The sequence below is a fragment of the Salvelinus fontinalis genome, chromosome 16 (assembly GCF_029448725.1).
Source record: "Salvelinus fontinalis isolate EN_2023a chromosome 16, ASM2944872v1, whole genome shotgun sequence".
NCBI classification, from domain to species: domain Eukaryota; kingdom Metazoa; phylum Chordata; class Actinopteri; order Salmoniformes; family Salmonidae; genus Salvelinus; species Salvelinus fontinalis.
The window spans coordinates 7752222-7776218 of NC_074680.1; the positions used below are offsets into that span (position 1 = coordinate 7752222).

The window sequence follows — 23997 nt, forward strand, 5'->3', positions numbered from 1 at the left end:
TTTTGTCTCATCAGACCACATGACCTTCTCCCATTCCTCTGGATCATCCAGATGGTCATTGGCAAACTTCAGACGGGCCTGGACATGCGCTGACTTGAGCAGGGGGACCTTGCGTGCGCTGCAAGATTTTAATCCATGACGGCGTAGTGTGTTACTAATGGTTTTCTTTGAGACTGTGATCCCAGCTCTCTTCAGGTCATTGACCAGGTCCTGCCGTGTAGTTCTGGGCTGATCCCTCACCTTCCTCATGATCATTGATGCCCCACGAGGTGAGATCTTGCATGGAGCCCCAGACCGAGGGTGATTGACCGTCATCTTGAACTTCTTCCATTTTCGAAAAATTGCGGCAACAGTTGTTGCCTTCTCACCAAGCTGCTTGCCTATTGTCCTGTAGCCCATCCCAGCCTTGTGCAGGTCTACAATTTTATCCCTGATGTCCTTACACAGCTCTCTGGTCTTGGCCATTGTGGAGAGGTTGGAGTCTGTTTGATTGAGTGTGTGGACAGGTGTCTTTTATACAGGTAACGAGTTCAAACAGGTGCAGTTAATACAGGTAATGAGTGGAGAACAGGAGGGCTATTTAAAGAAAAACCAACCAGTCTGTGAGAGCCGGAATTCTTACTGGTTGGTAGGTGATCAAATACTTATGTCATGCAATAAAATGCAAATGAATTACTTAAAAATCATACAATGTGATTTTCTGGATTTTTGTTTTAGATTCCGTCTCTCACAGTTGAAGTGTACCTATGACCTCTACATGCTTTGTAAGTAGTAAAACCTGCAAAATCGGCAGTGTATCAAATACTTGTTCTCCCCACTGTACATGTACAGTTGAAGTCGGAAGTTTACATACACCTTAGCCAAATACATTTAAACTCAGTTTCACAATTCCTGACATTTAATCCTAGTAAAAATTCCCTGCTTAAGTCAGTTAGGATCACCCCTTTATTTTAAGAATGTGAAATGTCAGAATAATTTCAGCTTTAATTTCTTTCATCACATTCCCAGTGGGTCACATGTTTGCATACACTCAATTAGTATCTGGTAGCATTGCCTTTAAATTGTTTAACTTGGGTCAAACGTTTCAGGTAGCCTTCCACAAGCTTCCCACAATTAGTTGGGTGAATTTTGGCCCATTCCTCCTGACAGAGCTGGTGTAACTAAGTCAGGTTTCTAGGCCTCCTTGCTCGCACACACTTTTTCAGTTCTGCCCGCAAATGTTCTATAGGAATGAGGTCAGGGCTTTGTGATGGCCACTCCAATACCTTGACTTTGTTGTCCTTAAGCCATTTTGCCACAACTTTGGAAGTATGCTTGGGGTCATTGTCCATTTGGAAGACCCCTTTGCGACCAAGCTTTAACTTCCTGACTGATGTCTTGAGATGTTGCTTCAACATATCCACATAATTATCCTGCTTCATGATGCCATCTATTTTGTGAAGTGCACCAGGCCCTCCTGCAGCAAAGAACCCCCACAACATGATGCTGCCACCCCCGTGCTTCACAGTTGGAATGGTGTTCTTCGGCTTGCAAGCATCACCCTTTTTCCTCCAAACACTACGATGGTCATTATGGCCAAACAGTTCTATTTTTGTTTCATCAGACCAGAAGACATTTCTCCAAAAAGTACGATCTTTGTCCCCATGTGCAGTTGCAAACCGTAGTCTGGCTTTTTTATGGAGGTTTTGGAACATTGGCTTCTTCCTTGCTGAGCGGCCTTTCAGGTTATGTTGATATAGGACTCGTTTTACTGCATTTGAAGGTAGGCCTTGAAATACATCCACAGGTACACCTCCAATTGACTCAAATGATGTCAATTAGCCTATCAGAAGCTTCTAAAGCCATGACATAATTTTCTGGAATTATCCAAGCTGTTTAAAGGCCCAGTCAACTTAGTGTATTTAAACGCCTGACCCACTGGAATTGTGATACAGTGAATTATAAGTGAAATAATATGTCTGTAAACAATTGTTGGAAAAATTACTTGTGTCATGCACAAAGTAGATGCCCTAACCGGCTTGCCAAAACTATAGTTTGTTAACAAGAACCTCCTGACCTCTTCCCTATAGGCTGTCTCATCATCGTCGGTGATCAGGCCTACCACCGTCATGTCGTCTGCAAACTTAATGATGGTGTTGGAGTTGTGCATGGCCATGCAGCCGTGGTTGAACAGGCAGACTAAGTACGCACCTCTGTGGGGCCCCCGTATTGAAGGTCAGCGTGGCGGATGTGTTGTTGCCTACTCTCACCACCTGGGGACAGCCAGTCAGGGAATCCAGGATCCAGTTGCAGAGGGAGGAGTTCAGTCCCAGGGTCCTTAGCTTAGTGATGAGCTTGGAGGGCACTATGGTGTTAAACTCTGAGCTGTAGTCAATGAACAACATTCTCACGTAGGGTGTTCCTTTTGTCCAGGTGGGAAAAGGAACTGTAGAATGCAATAGAGATTGTGTCATCTGTAGATCTGTTGGTGCGGTATGCAAATTGGAGTGGGTCCAGGGTTTCTGGGATGTTGGTGTTGCTGTGAGCCATGACCAGCCTTTCAAAGCGTTTCATGGCTACAGATGTGAATGCTACAGGCGGTAGTCATTTAGGCAGGTTACTTTGGCGTTCTTGGGCACAGGGACTATGGTGGTCTGCTTGAAACATCTAGGTATTACAGACTGGGTCAGCGAAATTTGGAAATGTCAGTGAAGACACTATATTTTATTATTTGATCTGCTACTTGGCCAGGTTTGATGACAATGTTCTGTGGCCTGACTGCATCAGTCTGTACCCAGTTAACTATGGTCTTACCTTTGTCATCTTGAATTGCCATAGCCCCACTGATCAGATTGACAAGGGTTGGCATGACTCGGATCTTGTTGCCCTTTAACCAGTTCTTTAATCACATTGAATCCAAGCAGCGGACTCTCAAGCTCCATGCAACTCACCAGAAACGGGTCCTGGATGGATAGGTTGGGGTCCTCATTCCCAGGTAAGTTTACAGTGATTTTGACCCAACCATCAAATGGTATAATGTCTCCATTCATGGCATACACGTTAAATCTTCTGATGTCATGCCCAGGTAGGTATCTGTCCTTCCAGGCATGGACTATGATGCTAACTTGGGCCCCTGTATTGAGTAAGGCACTGGCTCTAAGTCCACTTATGTAACATTGAATGATGCTCTTATTCCTTATGAGCCAGACTACTTTATCCTTCTTCACAGCTGTTTGACCTGTTGAGCATGAAGTAGAAGTTTTCCCCTTGTAAAACTTCAGCTTGCTGCGGTCCGGTCACTGGTCGTTCCTCCGCCATGACCTGCTCTCATTTCCCAAACGCCGGAGTTTCTTAAGACAGCCTAACACCCTGTGTCCTTCCTTGCCACAATAGAAGCATTGTTCGAAACATTTCACACAGCCATATAGTCTCACTCATTTAGGCATAGGCGGGAACACTACCATGTGTGGTCTGGCTGTACTGGCTGTTTCAGGGAGTCTATTATGCTTGCTAGAGATTCAACCTCTGCACTGAGTTGTTGTGTGGGGGTATTTTTGCTTTTACGGTCGGGGACCTCTTCCTTCGCATTAAGATCTTTACCAGGGTCTTCCTCAAGCTGCAAACATTTGTAGGTTTATGGCAGTGTTGATCCTACCTACATTGCCTCCTGCTTTCATCGTTAGTCATTTTCATTACATGTCTCAGTATAGCTTCATCACTTAGTTGGTTGCCTGAGAGGAGAGGTTTCAGCTCCCTGCAACATCACCATGTCTTTTCCCTAGTCCTTGGTAGGAATACACCTTGGACTATATCTGAGCTGTCCTTTATGTCAGCATTGGCTTGTTTTGACGTGAACAGGGTTCTTTGTTTTAACCCTATAACTCGATAGAGGAACTGTTGTGGCGTCTCATGCTTGTTTTGTTTGGTGCATGTTAGCTCTTGGAATAGTTATGTGCTATTATTTTCACCCATATGAGACTGGAGAAACCCCTTCAGCTCAGCTACTGTGATGTCATCCGTATTTATGAGCATGTCCTTTAAGTTCCCTGGCTTTATTATCCTTCTGACTATCTATGGATCACTGACGTTCTCTTCGGGCACCTTCTTGTTGGCAAATATCGTTGTAGCTTATGTTGGACGCATGGTCGCCTATTGGACCCCCCCCCCCCCCCCCGTATTTTGAATTCCCTCCAGTGGGGGTAGGAGAGATCTCTTAGGAAGACCACTTTGTCATGTGTCTGTTGTGATACAGATTCCGAATGACTACTACTGTGTGGTAGATTACTGTGTGGTTCTGTGTGCCGGGTCTCAACAAGCTGTAGTGTAGGAGTAAGTTTACATGAGGGAAGTTTCTTCCCTAGCTCCTCATAGCCTGAGAGTAACCTCTGGTTCTCTGTGTGTGGTATGTCATGGGCTACATTAGCTGTGGTTCCATTAGCTGCATCAGTGGATAGAGAGAGTGTGTTGTGTGACTCGACATTAACCTCTGTGCTCGCAGGTGGTGTAACAGTTACACTACGGGCCTAGATAAGAGCATCAATGGAATCTTTCAAAACGAACATTTCAACCATCCCCATATCCTCAGACTCAAGCAAAGGCTTACTACACATAAAAGTATTGACAAAATCAAAACCCTCCTCATTACCCACTTCAAGCTCTGATGGATCTTTGTCTGGTATCTGACCCACGGTGTTGGCGACCTTAAAGAGTTCCTTGCCCGACAGAACGTGCAGGCACTTCCTGATGTCCCACACTAGGGCTCTTCCTCCTGTTGTCTGACATGGCAACCTCTTCTTTTATCCCTCCCACAGTCCCAGATGTCTGATTTACAGCCTCAACTCTCACTCTGATGTTCTGGAACACAGCCTCAGCTTCTGCTTGGTGCCAGATGTCATAGATCACTGGATCAGGTCCCAACCAGCAGGTGTCGCCGATCCCGGACGAGCCCCCAAAAATCTGTTACAGCTCCCAGATGATATGTTTCCTGAGTCTTCATTTAATAAAATAAAGTCAACCGGAGCTTAAAAATGTACTTTTACAACTTAAAAAGGGTTAACCTCTTGTTAAATCATTTCCACCTAGCATGACATTACTTACAATGGGGAGACTTAGCATTTTATAGCTTCAACAAAAACTACTCCAAAATGTACCTTAAACATCACACAACCCATGCTGGCAAGATGGCGCCGACACTGCTTCTAGCTCCTAAGCACAAGCATTTCGCTACACCCGCAATAACATATGCTAAATGTGTGTATGTGACCAATAAAATGTGATTTTAAATAGATAGCAAAACATGTCATCTTACTATTTCGAAGTATATTTTGTATAGTTATATATTACAAACCTGTAAAACAGGAGAAATTATGAGACAATAAGTTTTCTCAATAGAATGAGGAAGTAAGATCACAATCACCAGTGTAAAGGCCACCAACCAACAGATCTGCTGGCTCCACCTAGTGGTACCAATACATTTCAGTGAATATTAATGATAAACCTGGAGGAGGACTGCAATAATTAAATTACAGTAATGCATGTTATGGCTCAGAAATAATAAAACACTTTCTTAAAAATCTAAAACACGCATCAAATTAACATAAAACTGTAAACAGTTTACATTTTGGGCGCGTCACATTAAAATGATTATGACTTTATCATCTGGAAACGACTCAATGAATACACTTTAAAAAAAATCTACCTTATGATGTTTTTATGCTGTACTAAGACAGTGAAATTACAGTAGATCTAGACCTGTGTTCCTTATCTTGTGGGTATCTTTTAGGAGGCCTGAATAACGGCGAGAGAGGGATGGTGATGAGAGAGAGAGATGCCGAAAGAGAGAGAGAGAGCGAGATGCAGAGAGAGAGAGAGATGGAGGAAGAGATGGTCTTGGGGTGATATTGGTACATAGTTTGTCTGTATTTTTAGCCCATCACAGTTTGTTCCCAGGAAGTGTGTTGGTCAGATGACGTAGGAGACCGCAGGTTAGATAGCCGCATTGATACACTGTTGCGTCTGTCCATCATAAATAATAAGCCCCCTCTCTTCTCTTTCCCTCTGTATCTTTCACCCGCTTTCAATTGCCCCCTCTCTTTCCTCATCCACCCTCTCCCTCTCTCCATGTCTCCAACCCCTCCCTCCCTCTCTCTCTAACTCTCCAACCCTTCCCCACTCTCTCTTTCCACCCTCTCCCCCTCTCTCCAGACCCCCTCCTCTCTGTGATGAAAGTGAAAGAGGGATGCAGGGGGCTGCACCAAAGGGAGGGGTGTGTCCCTCTATAAGAGGTCTGAGCAACAGCCTGTATGTATAGATGAAATACACTGAGATAGAAGACAGGACACTTACTAGAACTACTGTACTGTAGACCTAAATCACCCAAAAGACCTACGCCCAAACGCCTCATACACAGGTAAGTCTGACCTAAGACCTTCGGGCTTTGGCTTAAGGTGTGGGGGTGGAGGAGAACTCACCTGGCTTGGTTTGAGATGGGACCCTTCCCTGACTGCCACTGAAGGAGTTTGGGTTCAGCTTTAAAGCCGAGAAGTTGCCAACGGCTTAGTGCAGTTTGGCATATCTTATGGTGGCTAGTTTATTTATAGTTTGGCATATCTTATGGTGGCTAGTTTATTTATAGTTTGGCATATCTTATGGTGTCTAGTTTATTTATAGTTTGGCATATCTTATGGTGGCTAGTTTATTTATAGTTTGGCATATCTTATGGTGGCTAGTTTATTTATAGTTTGGCATATCTTATGGTGGCTAGTTTATTTATAGTTTGGCATATCTTATGGTGGCTAGTTTATTTATAGTTTGGCATATCTTATGGTGGCTAGTTTATTTATAGTTTGGCATATCTTATGGTGGCTAGTTTATTTATAGTTTGGCATGTGTTGGGAATTGGGTTATAAGGGTTCGTTAGCTTTGAGCAGCGTATCATTTCTCTCTGGGTTTTCGTTGAAGTTGGGTGGACTTTTCCACACTGTCATTTAAATGCGAGGCATGTACACTGCACCTGAAACAAATGAGAAGAACTGAAAAGAGGGAAATGGAAAAACCACAACAATAAGTTGGTTGAATTCGTCTGATAAATGTATCTGATGTGACACAAACACATAAGGAGAAAAGCAGAAAATAGTATTGCTCATACTGCAATTTCTTTCACTGAGAATGTGAAGTAACATGGGAATATATTACAGTAACTTGTTGGTGTTATCTTCTTAGCGATTTAATTGGGTTGTATACCTCGGGGAGTTTTGCGATGTGTATCAAGAGTAATTGCTAGTAAACACTCACTGCTTAAGCCAAGCACTCTCTCTTTTATTCCCTTTTTCTGCGCTCTTTCTCTTTCCGTGCTCTCCTCTTTGGGTGCACTCTTTTTTTCTTTCCGTGCTTTCTTTCTTCAATATCTTTCTGTGCTGTTTTTCTGTCTGTGCTCTTTTTTCGCTCTTCCCGGTGCTTGTGGCACAGTTAAAGTCCTGACCCATGACAGGAGCATATTTTTCCCATTACTCTCATTATTATCCTATTGATCCCCTCGTCCTCAAATCAATGCATCTCCACAGAGACGATGCAAGACTATTATTTTACACAGTTAATACCCGAGGAAGAAGATTAAATGTTCAATCTCTATCTACGCTTAGGTGCAAAATACTAGCTGCAAATACATTTACTGTTGATGATCTAATGACGGTAGAGAATGAACCACATAGCTGCCTATAATACCTGCGAAAGCTCGGGGGCAGTTTCTGTTGCTTTCCAGGACTCAGTTTGTGTGTTCTGTCAATGGAACATCACCACCACTTAAATGAGTGGCTATTCTACAATTAATGAATTCCTGCCTTTTAATTGGCTTTTGATTAAACTTGACTATTTTAAAGGTTCATTCCAAACCTGGTTTAACAGTGTTTTTTTTTATGTAGGGGTTTTCCTTTGAATATCAGTCAATATCAATTTGGGTTTATTTAAAGGAGTCAATCAGGATTCCCGGCTCTTAACTAGCTTTTAACTGATTATTGGCTTAAGCTGTACATGACTAGCAGCCTCTTGGGGGATAAAGGCTAGTTGGTGGGCTAATACTGGTGTTTCCAGTGGGGAAGGCACAGAGGGACCCAGGAGGTCAGATTTAAAGCTGCACATCGACCAGAGCTGCTATCGGTCAAATTTCATTATAGGCTGATATTTGAGAGCACAGCGGGACTCTACTTAATCAAATTATCTTTATCTTTTTCTGAAAATATACTCTGTATAAACGCTGTGTTTCAAATAGAATTTGAACATAATCCAAATAGGCTCTTTTTAGGACGACATCTTTTCATTTGTAATTCCTCAAATGAATGAAATAATGTGTTATTTCCTTTTGGCATATTCCTGAAGACTTGCGTTAGCTCCCCAAGCATATGCTTAGGCTTTAGCTCAGTGGGCGTGTACAGCTTCATGGCGCACAGACGACCCTGGTTAAAAATCCAGTCGGTCACATATGAGCTCCGTGACCAATATTATCGTCTCAGGGACCAGGTTTTTCTGCCGTTACCCTACGTCTTCACTACACCGATTAGACTCAGAATGTGTGTGTGTGTGTGTGTGTGTGTGTGTGTGTGTGTGTGTGTGTGTGTGTGTGTGTGTGTGTGTGTGTGTGTGTGTGTGTGTGTGTGTGTGTGTGTGTGTGTGTGTGTGCTTGTGTGTGTATGCGTGCATCTGCGTACTTGCTTGCTTGCACCCGCCCGTGTGTCTGCGTGTCTGCATGACTGCATACATATTTGTGTGTGTGTGTGTGTGTGTGTGTGTGTGTGTGTGTGTGTGTGTGTGTGTGTGTGTGTGTGTGTGTGTGTGTGTGTGTGTGTGTGTGTGTGTGTGTGTGTGTGTGTGTGTGTGTGTGTGTGTGTGTGTGTGTGTGTGTGTGTGTGTGCGTGTGTGTGTGTGCTTGTGTGTGTATGCGTGCATCTGCGTACTTGCTTGCTTGCACCCGCCCGTGTGTCTGCGTGTCTGCATGACTGCATGCATATTTGCTTGTGTGTGTGTGTGTGTGTGTGTGTGTGTGTGTGTAAGAGAGAGCGAGAGGAGTGTGTAAATGTTATTTTAAAGGGATTCCAAGACAATTAAACGCTGTCTCCTCAGACCTGGGGGCAGAATAATTCTACGCTTTCCCCATCTGGCACGACACAGATTTGCGGAAACTGTGAAATTAGCCCTTGATTAGCTCTCTTGTTGTTCTTCTGTGCAGCTGTTTGAATGGGCCTCAGCATCAGATAGAGACACAAAATACGTTCTACTCTTGAGTCATGTTAATGACACGGTTTATGTTATGTTGCAATAGTTGAAAAGTTGTTGGAAACCGTCAAATATAGTTGTGGATCAGTTGTGTAGTACTACCGGCAGTACTAGGCAGCCACTCAGTCTGAAGAGAAAAGAGAGTGAAGACTAACGGCATCCATATCAGGAAGTTGTCAAACTGCATTCCAAATATGGACGCCATCAGTGATGTAGTGGTAAAGAAGATGGTTGGTTATGTGAAAAAAGTAACACTCTCTATACTTATACGACACATACAACACAAAAACAAAACGGCCATTATAAAAACCATTCTCAAAGACGGTCAACAGACAATTTCAAAATTCTGTCAAATGTGTCTGGTTTATGTTTGATTTTGTAATATATATATAGTCTAATGGGATGTACAGTACCAGTCGAAAATTTGGACACACATACTCATTCAACGGTTTTTCTTTATTTTTACTATTTTCTACAATGTAGAATAATAGTGAAGACATAAAAATGATGAAATAATGAATGGATTCATGTAGTAACCAAAAAAGTGTTAAACAAATCAAAAGATGTTTTAGATTCTTCAAAGTAGCCACCCTTTGCCTTGGTGACAGCTTTGCACACTCTTGGCATTCTCTCAACCAGCTTCACCTGGAAAGCTTTTCCAACAGTCTTGAAGGAGTTCCCACAAATGCCAAGAGTGTGCAAAGTTGTCATCAAACTCGACATCAAAGCATGAGGACTTCATCAAAGGGTGGCTACTTTGAAGAGTCTCAAATATAAAATATATTTTGATTTGTTTAAAACTTTTTTGGTTACATAGCTCAGCAAAATAATAAACGTCCCTTTTTCAGGACGCTGTCTTTCAAAGATAATTTGTAAAAATCCAAATAACTTCACAGATCTTCATTGTAAAGGGTTTTAACACTGTTTCCCATGTTTGTTCAATGAACCATAATCAATTAATGAACATGCACCTGTGGAACGGTCGTTAAGACACTAACAGCTTACAGACGGTAGGCAATTAAGTTTCAGTTAAGAAAACTTAGGACACTAAGAGGCATTTCTACTGACTCTGAAAAAAATCAAAAGAAAGATGCCCAGGGTCCCTGCTCATCTGCGTGAACGTGCCTTAGGCATGCTGCAAGGAGGCATGAGGACTGCAGATGTGGCCAGGGCAATAAATTGCAATGTCCGTACTGTGAGACGCCTAAGACAGTGCTACAGGGAGACAAGACGGACAGCTGATCGTTCTCGCAGTGGCACCACGTGTAACAACGCCTGCACAGGATCGGTACATCCGAACATCACACCTGTGGGACAGGTACAGGATGGCAACAACAACTGCCCGAGTTACACCAGGAATGCACAATCCCACCATCCGTGCTCAGACTGTCCGCAATAGGCTGAGAGAGGCTGGACTGAGGTCTTGTAGGCCTGTTGTAAGGCAGGTCCTCACCAGACATCACCGGCAACAACGTCACCTATGGGCACAAACCCACCGTCGCTGGACCAGACAGGACTGGCAAAAAGTGTTCTTCACTGACGAGTCGCGGTTTTGTCTCACCAGGGGTGATGGTCGGATTCGCGTTTATCGTCGAAGGAATGAGCATTACACCGAGGCCTGAACTCTGGAGCGGGATCGATTTGGAGGTGGAGGGCCCGTCATGGTCTGGGGCGGTGTGTCACAGCATCATCGGACTGAGCTTGTTGTCATTGCAGGCAATCTCAACGCTGTGCGTTACAGGGAAGACATCCTCCTCCCTCATGTGGTACCCTTCCTGCAGGCTCATCCTGACATGACCCTCCAGCATGACAATGCCACCAGCCATACTGCTCGTTCTGTGCGTGATTTCCTGCAAGACAGGAATGTCAGTGTTCTGCCATGGCCAGCGAAGAGCCCGGATCTCAATCCCATTGAGCACGTCTGGGACCTGTTGGATGAGGGCTAGGACCATTCCCCCCAGAAATGTCAGTGAACTTGCAGGTGCCTTGGTGGAAGAGTGGGGTAACATCTCACAGCAAGAACTGGTAAATCTGGTGCAGTCCATGAAGAGGAGATGCACTGCAGTACTTAATGCAGCTGGTGGCCACACCAGATACTGACTGTGAATTTTGATTTTGGCCCCCCTTTGTTCAAGGACACATTATTCCATTTCTGTTAGTCACATTTCTGTGGAACTTGTTCAGTTTATTTCTCAGTTGTTGAATCTTGTTATGTTCATACAAATATTTACACATGTTAAGTTTGCTGAAAATAAACGCAGTTGACAGTGGTTCTTTTTGGTTCTTTTTTTTACTGAGTTTACATGATTCCATTTGTGTTAATTCATATTGTTTTTTATATCTTTTCACTATTATTCTAAAATGTAGAAAATAGTAAAAATGAAGAAAACCCTTGAATAAGTGTCCAAACTTTTGACTGGTACTGTAGGTACGGTAGATAGTTCAGTCCTCCAGTTTGTTATTGAGGGTGGATATGAGGCGTTCCAATTCTTGTCAATAATTGAATATTTACATATCCAACAAACATAATCGTGAAGATGGATGGATATACAATCCTAGACACAATGAAATGATAGCACATACATTATTCCAAAATGGTGTCAGTTGTCACAGGACCACAGCATATGTAATAGGGTTCCTTTGTGCTTTTTTCATCTCCAACAGACATGTGACATTTCTGGGTGCATTACATTCATTTTGGCAGGAGTGTAGTAAGTCGTATGAATTATCTTAAATTGAGGTAGTTTATGTCTTACGTTGTAGGAGCAGGTATGAACACTTTCACATATACAGTTGAAGTCTGAAGTTAACATACACTTAGGTTGGAGTCATTAAAACTTGTTTTTCAACCACTCCACAAATTTCTTTTTAACAAACTATAGTTTTGGAAAGTCAGTTAGGACATATAGTTTGGGCATGACACAAGTAATTTTTACAACAATTGTTTACAGACAGATTATTTCACTTATAATTCACTGTATCACAATTCCAGTGGGTCAGATGTTTACATGCACTAAGTTGACTGTGCCTTTAAACAGCTTAAAAAAGTCCAGAAAATTATGCCATGGCTTTAGAAGCTTCTGATAGGCTAATTGACATCATTTTAGTCAATTGGAGGTGTACCTGTGGATGTATTTCAAAGTCTACTTTCAAACTCTGTGCCTCTTTGCTTGGCATCATGGGAAAGTCAAAAGAAATCAAGACCTCAGAATAAAATTGTAGACCTCCACAAGTCTGGTTCATCCTTGGGACCAATTTCCAAACGCCTGAAGGTACCACGCCCATCTGTACAAACAATAGTATGCAAGTATTAACACCATGGGATCACGCAGCCGTCATTCCGCTCTGGAAGGAGACGCGTTCTGTCTCCTAGAGATGAACGTACTTTGGTGAAAAACGTGCAAATCAATCCCAGAATAACAGCAAAGGGCCTTGTGAAGATGCTGGAGGAAACAGGTACAAAAGTATCTATATCCACAGTAAAACGAATCCTATATCAACATAACCTGAAAGGCCGCTCAGCAAGGAAGAAGCCACTGCTCCAAAACCGCCATAAAAAGCCAGACTACGGTTTGCAACTACACATGGGGACAAAGATCGTACCTTTTGGAGAAATGTCCTCTGGTCTGATGAAACAAAAATAGAACTGTTTGGCCATAATGACCATTGTTATGTTTGGAGGAAAAAGGGGGTGGCTTGCATGCCGAAGAACACCATTCCAACTGTGAAGCACAGGGGTGGCAGCATCATGTTGTGCGGGTGCTTTGCTGCAGGAGGCGCTGGTGCACTTCACAAAATAGATGGCATCATGAGAATGGAAAATTATGTGGATATATTGAAGCAACCTCTCAAGACATCAGTCAGGAAGTTCAAGTTTGGTCGCAAATAGGTCTTCCAAATGGACAATGACCCCAAGCATACTTCCAAAGATGTGGCAAAATGTCTTTAGGACAACAAAGTCAAGGTATTGAAGTGGCCATCACAAAGCCCTGACCTCAATCCTATAGAAAATCTGTGGGCAGAACTGAAAAAGCGTGTGCGAACCAGGAGGCCTACAAACCTGACTCAGTTACACCAGCTCTGTCAGGAGGAATGGGCCAAAATTCACCCAACTTATTGTGGGAAGCTTGAGGAAGGCTACCCGAAATGTTTGACCCAAGTTAAACAATTTAAAGGCACTGCTACCTAATACTAATTGAGTGTATGTAAACTTCTGACCCACTAGGAATGAAAGAAATAAAAGCTGAAGTAAATCATTCTCTCTACTTTTATTCTGACATTTCACATTCTTAAAATAAAGTGGTGATCCTATCTGACCTAAGACAGGGGATTTTTACTAGGATTAAATGTCAGGAAATGTGAAAAACTGAGTTTAAATGTATTTGGCTAAGGTGTATGTAAACTTCCGACTTCAACTGTATATGACCAATGGTTTTTCCACTCAAGATCTGTTTCCAAGTTTGTCCTTTTTCCAGGTAGAGTTTCAATCAACACTTGATATAACGTGGCAATCAACATCTTTGGTGTAGCAGCTTCTTTCAGTATTTTGTTCTATGTTGGATCCATTACGTCCATCCAGATTCTGTTGAAGTGATTGAATAAGAGTTCTGAGTTGTAAGAACTTAATGAATTGACCTTGGATTATCCAAATCTTTCTTGTAATTGATTGAATGATAATAGAGATCCATCATAGTACACATGTAAAAAATGAATGATACCACTTTGGAACCAGGACTTAAAGGTGTTGTCATTAAACTCTAGAGGTAAGGTGGGGTTTTTCCAAATAGGGGTGCCTGGTGATATTGGTTCTTTCCACCTCATGAATTTGTGTAAATTTTCCGAAATACAAATGAAATTGAGAATCATTTGGATTGTATTTTTTCTTCAATGCCTTGGACCCGAAGTCGTGAATATACAGTATTTTAGATAATATGGTATTCCATTTGTGGCTTCAATACTTTCAATACATTTTTTCACAAAAGGTGTGTAAAAAGCTCACGCAAAATTACAAAGGTGTGTAAGCGGTGTTTACATGTTCTTACCCTCACCTACACCACTGGATACCGTACTAGACACGTTTTACACGTTTGATCAATTGAGGGAGAAATAAGAAATGAGTTGACTGTTTTTATAATATTACTTTTCAATTGCAAATGCTTCGTTACGTTGTGCCCTATTGAACATTGTCCTAAATCTCCCTGGAAAAATGGATTTAAAAAAGTATTGTTCCTCTTCTTTCTAAGTGGCTCATCCTTGTTGGATAAGTTGGGAGCTGAACAGAATGACACGCAATGACATGTGTTTGGAGGAAAAATTAGAGGTCTGTATCTCTCCATTCTCCTCATTATTGACAGCTCATGGGGTGTTCTTTGATAAAGGGTCGGAGGTCGTGTGTGTGGTGGTGAACACCTGGTGAGGACTAGTCTAAACTCACAGGATTAGAATGTGTTAATCCAATCATAATGCCACAACTCAGTTGGGCTCCTCTCTCTCTTTGTGTGTTTCCAGAATCTTATGAGATCTCTCTGTCCCGTTTATTATCCCTTTCTACAGTCAGGGACGAGGTGTTTGCAAATATGTGTGCTTGTGTGTGGCTGTGTGCGTGCGTAGGTGTGGACATGCATATACACATTTGTGTGCATGTGTTTGCGTATATGTGCGCATGTGTGTAACACACCTCTGAACTGCCTCACCTCTACTCCTAACCTCCAGTGAAGTGAATTAATCTCAATAGAGAGAGATTCATTTAGGTCCATGTGTATCTCTTAATGCCTTCTCCATTAGATCAGCCTCTGCCACGTCATGGTTGTCACAGCAAATCAACTCTGCTGCTGCCTCTCACTGCGTCACAGGTCATGCTATTATTGATATATACACTCATCGGCCAGTTTACTAGGTACACCCATCTAGCACCGGGTCTAGTACCATTGTCTCCAGTACAGCCTGACATTCTTCTGGGCATTTCTACAAGGTGTCAGAAACGCTCCACAAGGATGTTGGTCCATACTAATGCAATGGCATCACGCAGTTGCTGCAGATTGTGTAGCTGGTGTAGAGGCTCCAGCAGCGCGCCGACACCGACCTCGGGGACGACCCGGAGGACGAGGCGCAGGGCAATCTGGATGGAGATGGTGGAACTCCCGCAGCAACGAAGGGTCCAAGACGTTTTCCACCGGCACCCGGCATCTCTCCTCCGGACCGTACCCCTCCCACTCCACGAGGTACTGAAGGCCCCTCGCCCGACACCTCGAGTCCAGGATGGCTCGAACAGCATACGCCGGGGCCCCCTCGATGTCCAGAGGGGGCGGAGGAACCTCCCGCACCTCAGACTCCTGGAGTGGACCAGCCACCACCGGCCTGAGGAGAGACACATGGAACGAGGGATTAATACGGTAATCTGGGGGAAGCTTTAACCTGTAGCATACCTCGTTTAGTCTCCTCAGGACTTTGAATGGCCACACAAACTGCAGGGCAGGGGGAGGGGCAGATTTCGGGTCGAGAGCCAGACCCGGTCCCTCTGTGCGAACACCGGGGCCTCACTGTGGTGGTGGTCGGCGCTCGCCTCACGGCCCATTGCAGGTGCACATGAGCGGCGTACCAGGTTTCCTCCGAGCGCTTAAACCATTCGTCCACCGCAGGAGCCTCGATCTGGCTCTGATGCCAAGGTGCCAGAACCGGCTGATACTCCAGTACGCACTGGAAAGGAGAGAGGTTAGTGGAGGAGTGGCGGAGTGAGTTTTGGGCCATCTCTGCCCAGGGGATGAACGCCGCCCACTCCCCCAGCCGGTCCTGGCAATATGACCGCAGAAACCTACCCACATCCTGGTTTACTCTCTCCACCTGCCCGTTATTCTCGGGGTGAAAACATGAGGTGAGGCTGACCGAGACCCCCAGATGTTCCATGAACGCCCTTCAGACCCTGGACGTGAACTGGGGACCCCGATCAGAGACTATGTCCTCAGGCACCCCGTAATGCCAGAAGACGTGAGTGAACAGGGCCTCTGCAGTCTGTAGGGCCGTAGGGAGACCGGGCAAAGGGAGGAGACGGCAGGACTTAGACAACCGATCCACAATGACCAGGATCGTGGTGTTGCCCTGTGAGGGAGGAAGATCCGTCACAAAGTCCACCGACAGGTGCGACCACGGCCGTTGTGGAACGGGTAGGGGTTGTAACTTCCCTCTGGGCAGGTGCCTGGGAGCCTTGCACTGGGCGCACACCGAGCAGGAAGAAACATAAACCCTCACGTCCTTGGCCAAGGTGGACCACCAGTACTTCCCACTAAGACAGCGCACCGTCCGACCGATGCCAGGGTGACCAGAGGAGGGTGACGTGTGGGCCCAATAGATCAACCGGTCGCGGACAGCAGACGGAACGTACAGACGCCCAGCTGGACACTGGAGAGGAGTGGGCTCTGTACGTAACGCCCGCTCGATGTCCGCGTCCAGCTCCCACACCACCGGTGCCACCAGGCAAGAGGCCGGGAGTATGGGAGTGTGATCCATGGACCGCTCCTCTGTGTCATACATCTGGGACAGTGCGTCTGCCTTAGCGTTCTGGGAACCTGGTCGGTAGGACATGGTGAACAGAAAACGGGTCAAAAACATGGCCCACCTTGCCTGGCGAGGGTTTAGTCTCCTTGCCGCCCAGATGTACTCCAGATTGCGGTGGTCAGTCCAGATGAGAAAGGGTGTCTCGCCCCCCTCAAGCCAATGTCTCCACGCCTTCAGAGCCTTGATGATAGCCAACAGCTCCCAGACCCCCACATCATAGTTTCGCTCCGCCGGGCGAGCTTCTTCGAAAAGAAGGCACAGAGGCGGAGCTTCGGTGGCGTACCCGAGCTCTGAGAGAGCACGGCTCCTATCCCAGCCTCGGACGCGTCCACCTCCACTATGAATGACAAAGAGGGATCCGGATGAGCCAGCACGGGAGCCGAGGTAAACAGAGCTCTCAGGTGACCAATAGCCCTGTCCACCTCAGCCGACCACTGCAGTCACACCGGTCCCCCCTTCAGCAGTGAGGTAATGGGAGCCGCTACCTGACCAAAGCCCCGGATAAACCACCGGTAGTAGTTGGAAAACCCTAGGAACTGCTGCACTTCCTTTACCGTGGGGGGAGTCGGCCAATTACGCATGGCTGAAATGCGGTCACTCTCCATCTCCACCCCTGATGTGGAAATGCGGTACCCTAGGAAGGAGACGGACTGTTGGAAGAACAGACATTTCTCAGCCCTGACGTACAGGTCATGATACAACAGTCGACCAAGCACCCTGCGCACCAGGGACACATGCTCGGCGCGTGTAGCGGATTATATCAGAATGTCGTTGATATACACCACTACACCCTGCCCATGCTGGTCCCGTAAAATCTCGTCAACAAAGGCCTGGAAGACTGATGGAGCATTCCAACATTCAACCCGTATGGCATGACAAGGTACTCATAGTGCCCTGAGGTGGTACTAAATGCCGTCTTCCACTCGTCCCCCTCCCGGATACGCACCAGGTTGTAAGCACTCCTGAGATCCAATTTTGTGAAGAAGCGCGCCCCGTGCATTGACTCGATCCCACTGGCGATGAGAGGCAGCGGCTAGCTGTACCTCACAGTGATCTGATTGATACCCCGATAGTCAATACATGGGCGCAGACCTCCATCCTTCTTCTTCCCAAAAAATAAACTTGAGGAGGCAGGTGAAGTGGAGGGCCGAATGTATCCCTGCCCCAGGGATTCGGAGACATATGTTTCCATAGCCGCCGTTTCCTCCTGTGACAGAGGATACACGTGACTCCTGGGAAGTGCTGCGTCTACCAGGAGATTTATCGCACAATCCCCCCGTCGATGGGGTGGTAATTGAATCGCCCTCTTCTTACAGAAGGCGAGAGCCAAATCGGCATATTCTGAGGGGATGCGCACGGTGGAGACCTGGTCTGGCCTTTCCACCGTAGTCGCACCGATGGAAACCCCTACACACCTCCCTGAGCACTTTCGTGACCACCCCTTGAGAGCCCTCTGTTGCCACGAAATAGTGGGGTCATGACAGGCCAACCAGGGTAGGCCCAGCACCACGGGAAACGCAGGAGAATCAATAAGGAAGAGACTGATTCTCTCCTTGTGACCCTCCTGCGTAACCATGCCTAGTGGAGCGGTGGCCTCCCTAATCAGCCCTGAACCTAATGGCCGACTATCTAGGGCGTGCACAGGGAAGGGCATATCCACAGGCACACGGGGGATCCCTAAACTATGGGCAAATGAACAGTCAATAAAATTCCCTGCGCCTGAATCTACGAGCGCCTTATGCTGGGAATGCGGGGAAAACTCAGGAAATTTAATAAACACATACATGTGAGCAACAGGGGGCTCTGGGGGAGTCTGGTGCCGACTCAACTGGGGTGACACGATAGTGCCCTGTCTGCTGCCTCGACTCCCTGAGGAACCCCCCCAGCACCGACCAGAAGTGTGCCCTCTGCAGCCACAGATGGTGCAAGGAATGGGCCCTCCTCCGGTCACCCTAAGCGAAGCACCTCCCAGCTCCATGGGTGTCGGAGCAGAGGTGCTGGGGGATGGAACTTACAGGCCCCAATCCGTACGTTCGCAGGTAGCCAGCAGGTTGTCCAGCCGGATGGACAGGTCCACCAGCTGGTCCAACGTGAGGGTGGTGTCTCGACAGGCCAACTCCCGACGGATGTCCTCGCGCAGATTGCACCGGTAGTGTTCGATCAGGGCCCTGTTGTTCCATCCCGCGCTGGCGGCCAGGGTCCGGAAGTCCAAAGCGAAATCCTGCGCGCTCCTCCTCCCCTGCCTCAGGTGGAACAGACATTCACCCACCGCTCGACCCTAAGACGGGTGGTCGAAAACTGCCCGAAAGCGGCGGGTGAACTCTGCGGCGGGTGAACTCCAGGGCTTTGCCTGAGAGGCAGGAGACGAGGGCGGACACGCTCTCACATCCCGAAGGAGCCAGGTGGACGGTCGCCAGGTAGAGTTCCAGCTGGAGTAGGAACCCCTGGCATCCGGCAGCCGTCCCATCATACTCCCTCGGGAGCATAAGCCGAATCCCGCTGGGACCGGGTGAAGGAGGGGTGGACAGTGGGGCCTGCTGTAGTGGGGCTGGTGGAGGCGCTGGAAGACCTCCTCCTCTCTCCCAACGATCCATCGTCTGCAGCACGCAATCCATGGCGGTGCCCAGACGTTGCAACATAGTCGCGTGCTGCTGGATGCGCTCCTCTATCACCACAGGGAGGGCGTCTGCTCCTGCTGACTCCATTCGGCGGGTGAGTGATTCTGTAATAGTGCCTGTGTGTAGCTGGTGTAGAGGAGTCAGGCGCAGGACAGCAGATATGAGTAATAAACGTAATTTACTCAAATATTCACAAATACAAACACAATAAATTCGAGCCCACGATAACGGACCGTATTACAAACAACTGATCACTCACAAACAACCATGGGGGAACAGAGGGTTAAATAATGAACAAGTAATTGGGGGATTGAAACCAGGTGTGTAAGACAAGGACAAAACAAATGGAAAATGAAAAGTGGATCGGCGATAGCTAGAAGGCCGGTGACGTCGACCGCCGAACGCCGCTCGAACAAGGAGAGGGACCGACTTCGGCGGAAGTCGTGACAGGTACATTCAGGACTGCCACTGACCGGATTTTTTTTGTTTGTCGCACCATTCTCGGGTAACCCTAGACACTGTCGTGAAAAGCCCAGGATCGTGGACATTCAGATACTAAATCCGGCGTGCCTGGCACCGACGATCATACCATGCTCAAAGTCGCTTAGGTCAGTGGTTATCAAGCCTGTCCTCGGGGACCTCCAGTCGTTCCGTATATTTGATCTATTCCAGAGCTAGCACACCTTCTTCAACTTGTCAACTAATTATCAAGTTTTGAGAACCACTGGCTTAGGTTACACGTTTTTTCCCATTCTAGCGTTCAATCGAACAGTAACTGAATGCCTCAATGCCTGTCTGCCTGCTTTACATAGCAAGCCACTGCCACGTAACTCACTGTCTGTAGGAGCAATCAATTTTCATGAATTGGGTGGTGTACCTAATAAACGGTCCGGTGAGTGTATAATTATATTATGGTTTATTAGTCAAGGTTCACAATGGTCTCTCCTTGCCATGGTCATTTTGAGTCAGTGTGACCCAAATAGAAAGAAGATATTTGTCGGTCCGTTCAGATTGTGGGTTCATCTTCATTGACTTCTAGCGGTGTTTGACATTTCCCACCCAGGGGATACCTGTTGTGTCATTGATGGTGTCAATGATGGTCAATGATAGTGTCAATGACCGTCAATGATGGTGAATGATGGTATCAATGATGGTGTCAATGATGGTAAATGATAGATGGTTCGGCAACAGTGTGAACGGTGTGTGAGTGAATGGTGTGGTGAGGTTTGATAGATCAATGTTTCCCAAACCTCCCTTCGAGTATACCCCTAGCTCTACCATTTAATTTATTGTATGTATTTATACAGTTGAAGTCGGAAGTTTACATAAACCTTAGCCAAATATATTTACACTCAGTTTTCACAATTCCTGACATTTAATCCTAGTAAACATCCCCTGTCTTAGGTCAGTTAGGATCAACACTTTATTTTAAGAATGTGAAATGTCAGAATAATAGTAGAGAATTATTTATTTCAGCTTGTATTTCTTTCATCACATTCCCAGTGGGTCAGAAGTTTACCTACACTCAATTAGTATTTGGTAGCATTGTCTTTAAATTGTTTAACTTGGGTGAAACGTTTCGGGTAGCCTTCCACAAGCTTCCCACAATAAGTTGAGTGAATTTTGGCCCATTCCTACTGACAGAGCTGGTGTAACTGAGTCAGGTTTGTAGGCCTCCTTGCTCGCACACGCTTTTTCAGTTCTATAGGATTGAGGTCAGGGCTATGTGATGGCAACTCCAATACCTTGACTTTGTTGTCCATAAGCCATTTTTCTATAACTTTCGAAGTATGCTTGGGGGTCATTGTCCATTTGGAAGACCCATTTGCGACCAAGCTTGAACTTCCTGACTGATGTCTTGAGATGTTGCTTCAATATACCCATATCATTTTCCTGCCTTGTGATGCCATCTATTTTGTGAAGTGCACCAGTCCCTCCTGCAGCAAAGCACCCCCACAACATGATGCTGCCACCCACGTGCTTCACAGTTGGGAAGGTGTTCTTCGGCTTGCAAGCCTCCCACTTTTTCCTCCAAACGTAATGATGGTCATTCCGGCCAAACAGTTCTATTTTTGTTTCAACAGACCAGAGGACATTTCTCCAACAAGTATGATCTTTGTCCCCATGTGCAGTTGCAAACCGTAGTCTGGCTTTTTTATGGTAGTTTTGGAGCAGTGGCTTCTTCCTTGCTTAGCAGCCTTTCAGGTTATGTCGATATAGGACTCCTTTTACTCTGGATATAGATACTTATGTACCTGTTTCCTCCAGCATCTTCACAAGGTCCTTTGCTGTTGTTCTGGGATTGATTTGCACTTTTCGCACCAAAGTACATTCATCTCTAGGAGACAGAACGCGTCTCCTTCCTGAGCGGTATGACGGCTGCGTGTTCCCATGGTGTTTATACTAACGTACTATTGTTTGTACAGATGAACGTGGTACCTTCAGGCATTTGGAAATTGCTCTCGAGGATGAACCAGACTTGTGGATGTCTACAAAAAATGTTCCTGAGGTCTTGGCTGATTTCTTTAGATTTTCCATGATGTCAAGCAAAAAGGCACTGAGTTTGAAGGTAGGCCTTGAAATACATCCACAGGTACACCTCCAATTGACTCAAATTATGTCAATTAGCCTATCAGAAGCTTCCAAAGCCATGACATCATTTTCTAGAATTTTCCAAGCTGTTTAAAACTTCTTATGGCTGCAATCCCGTTAACGGGACCGATATGACAACAGCCAGTGAAAGTGCAGGGCGCCAAATTCAAACAACAGAAATCTCATAATTAAAATTCCTCAAACATACATGTATCTTATTCCAATTTAAATGGAATCTTGTTGTTAATCCCACCAAAGTGTCCGATTTCAAATAGGCTTTACAGCGAAAGCACCACAAACGATTATGTTAGGTCACCGCAAAATCACAAAAATCACAAAAATGCACGACTTCAATGCACAACACATCAGCTGTATTTGACCAGGCAAAAAAAACTTGCCAAGCCAAACCATACAGTGTATCATAATAACTACACGGCCAACATCGTTGTCACCCTATTAGCTAAAGTAACGTCATAGTCAACATAGCTAATGGAATAATGTGTTAGTAATCCTGCTACAATCATGCAGTAACGTTAGTGTACAGTCAGTAAGTAGTTTAGCACTTAACCCGGCGGGCCCAAAAGTTTACCTTGACTTGGAAGAGTTCCAATGTTGTGTTGGGTAGTCATTGCCAGTTAGCTAACATAGCATCCCTCTGTTTGAGCAGGGTGTTTGATTAGGCTAAACTAGCTAGCTGCATTTGCTAGCTAAGTACGTAAGTGAAACTCAAAGTGAAGAAAAATTACGATCTCTCTCTCTTGCTTCTCCTTAATTTTGGAAGAAATACATTTGTTCAAAACTGTTCAACTATTGTCTTTCTCTCTCTTTGAGTCAACTACTCACCACATTTTATGTATTGCTAGCTAGCTGTAGCTTATGCTTTCAGTACTAGATTCATTCTCTGATCCTTTGATTGGGTGGACAACGTCATTTTATACTGCAAGGCTGATAGGTTGCAGGACGTTCTCCGGAAGTTGTCATAATTACTGTGTAAATCAATGGAAGGGGGTGAGAACCATGAGCCTCCTAGGTTTTGTATTGAAGTCAATGTACCCAGAGGAGGACGGAAGCTAGCTGTCCTCCGGCTACACCATAGTGCTACGCCACAGAGTCCTGTTGAGGCTAAAGTAGACCTTAATTTCAAAATAGTGTTTTTTAATCAATTACCTGCTGATGTGATTATATTTAGTACAGTTTTATATAACAATGATAACTTTTTAATGTTTAATTATGTGTTCTTTAAATAAAATTCACTGAGGAAGATGGTCCTCCCCTTTCTCCTCTGATGAGCCTCCACTGCTCTAAGTTAATATCAATCTATCGCTATATTGATCCGTGGTGCTGTGGGACCAATAGTGATGTGGTTTTACAGGGTGGAAGATGATACATTTTACTGATAGTTAGTGATGTATAGTATTGTCACGATCGTCGTAATGAGGCAGAGTGGACCAAGGCGCAGCGTGATAGAAAGACATCTTCTTTATTATGAAGACGAAACAAACGAACAAAAACAACAAACAGACGACCGTGAAGCTATTCAAACAAATAGTGCTGACACTAAACACTACACATAGACAATTACCCACAAAAGCCTACTGTCTATGGCTGCCTTAAATATGGCTCCCAATCAGAGACAATGAATGACAGCTGTCTCTGATTGAGAACCATTCAGGCAACCATAGACTTACCTAGACACCTACACTCAACACAAACCCATACACTCTCCCAAAACCCCCTATACCATACAACCACCTCAGACGAGACAACTATACACAAACATCCCCCCTGTCACACCCTGACCTAACCAAAATATTACAGAAAACAAAGATAACTAAGGCCAGGGTGTGACAAGTATTGATACGGAGGTTGATGTTTGGCATGGTATATCGATGTTTGTCACTGATCCGCCCTCGTTCATCAATAAAGTTGTAATGTGTTGAAGAACACTGTCGTGACTGGCATTCTCGGTAGAGGCTGTGGTTGTTAATTT

The 23997-nt window shown here is 45.3% G+C and overlaps 1 protein-coding gene across 1 annotated transcript in view; it reads left to right on the forward strand.

The window, feature by feature from the left end:
- Nucleotides 1-6276: 6276 nt before the first annotated feature.
- The window catches only part of LOC129812592 (prepronociceptin-like), a 30011-nt gene continuing 12290 nt past the window's right edge, over nt 6277-23997 (forward strand). The window contains exon 1 of the mRNA XM_055864273.1: nt 6277-6388. The gene's annotated coding sequence lies outside the window, so the exon portion shown is untranslated. The remainder of the gene's footprint in view (nt 6389-23997) is intronic.